This window comes from Rhipicephalus microplus, unplaced genomic scaffold (assembly GCF_043290135.1).
Source record: "Rhipicephalus microplus isolate Deutch F79 unplaced genomic scaffold, USDA_Rmic scaffold_115, whole genome shotgun sequence".
Lineage (NCBI taxonomy): Eukaryota > Metazoa > Arthropoda > Arachnida > Ixodida > Ixodidae > Rhipicephalus > Rhipicephalus microplus.
Genome location: NW_027464687.1, coordinates 550,001 through 551,326, shown reverse-complemented (window position 1 = coordinate 551,326; position 1,326 = coordinate 550,001). Strand labels below are relative to the sequence as shown.

At 62.0% G+C, this 1,326-nt stretch overlaps 1 non-coding gene across 1 annotated transcript in view; it reads left to right on the top strand.

Moving 5' to 3' along the window:
• Positions 1-1,272: 1,272 nt before the first annotated feature.
• The window catches only part of LOC142790555 (5.8S ribosomal RNA), a 153-nt gene continuing 99 nt past the window's right edge, over positions 1,273-1,326 (top strand). The window contains exon 1 of the ribosomal RNA XR_012889600.1: positions 1,273-1,326. This exon is cut by the window's right edge and continues 99 nt beyond it. This is a non-coding gene — a ribosomal RNA (5.8S ribosomal RNA).

Sequence of the window (1,326 nt, the reverse complement as noted above, 5' to 3'; positions counted from 1 at the left end):
ACGAGAGGAACGGCACAAGCGTCGGCGGTCGGTCAAGGAACTGGCGATGTGACGGGTCCGCTGTGCACCAGTGCATACCGTCCCGCCGTCCGCGGCAAGCGCCTCCGCGTCCTCGGGTGACGGAGGCTGCCGGTCGGTTCTTGCAGGCGAGGGATCTCGCTGGCACCGGTTCGCGTTGACGCGCGGCCGGTCATGGCACGGCGATGCGACGGCCGAGGTGCGCAGTACTCGATGGAGGAACCGCACGCTCCGATGACCGTCCCGCCCTCCGCGGCGTATGCGTACCGACCGTAATGGTTGCAGCAGCGCCGGCCGGCTTTTGAATTCGCCACACGAAACACGGTGCGAGATCGCGGTTAGGGGAGCGTCGACGTTGCCAGGCGTTTTGCTTGCTGCCGAGGGAAAGGCGGCACGGCCACGTCGCGCTCGTCGCGATTAGCGGGTCTGCGCGCTTTGGGAAGGTGCCGCAACGACTTGCCGAAAGAGGAAGCACGGAAGAACGAGGGACTTGGACGTCCCGACAATTGAACGCACTTGCGGCCAGGCCCTTGCTGGCTTCGTTCTTCCGCCTCGAGTAGGCTCGTACGCGGCTCCGGCGCCGAAAGTGGTCCTTGGCACCGACTTCGGTGGACGTGGGAAGTGCCGCGCAAGTACGGCGCGCCTGGCTCCACCTGTTGGCTAAAGTAGGCAGCCGGATCGGAATTTTGGTGTGCGGTGGCAAACCGTGGATGCGAAAAAAGCTTGTGCGATTTCGTGGAACAAAAAGCGGGGGTCCCCCTTTTTATGCGGAGGAGACCGACCCGCCTGCCGTGGTGAACCGCGACGCCACGGTAAAAACGGGAGAGGCTTGTCGATGGGACCGTGCATCCCGCGCTCCACGGAGGCCGGGAGGCGGCCGCCCGAGGAAATGTGTAGCCGTCGAGGCCCGCATCTGCGTGCACTCTTATCCAAATGGGTGTACCGCAGGCATTTTCTGGTTAGGCGGGCCAATGAGAGCGAGCACACAACGATACCTACGGGTCCGGCTTGGAGAACCGGCTTCGACGCCTCCCGAGTATTTATAGAGGGGTGGACCACGAAAGCACTCGCAAGTAGCGAAAGCGAAACGCCGTCCGAAACACACCGTTTGCTCGATTTGCGGCAGCCGAAAAAGGCGCGGCAGAGTTTTGGAGTCCAAGCGTGCGCTGAAAAGCGCCCTTCTTGGCCACTGTTTGGCCGAGTGCCAGAAACGTTTGGTTTTGACTGTACGGAATTGAACAAACACTTTTTCACGACTCTAAGCGGTGGATCACTCGGTTCTCGGGTCGATGAAGAACGCAGCCAGCT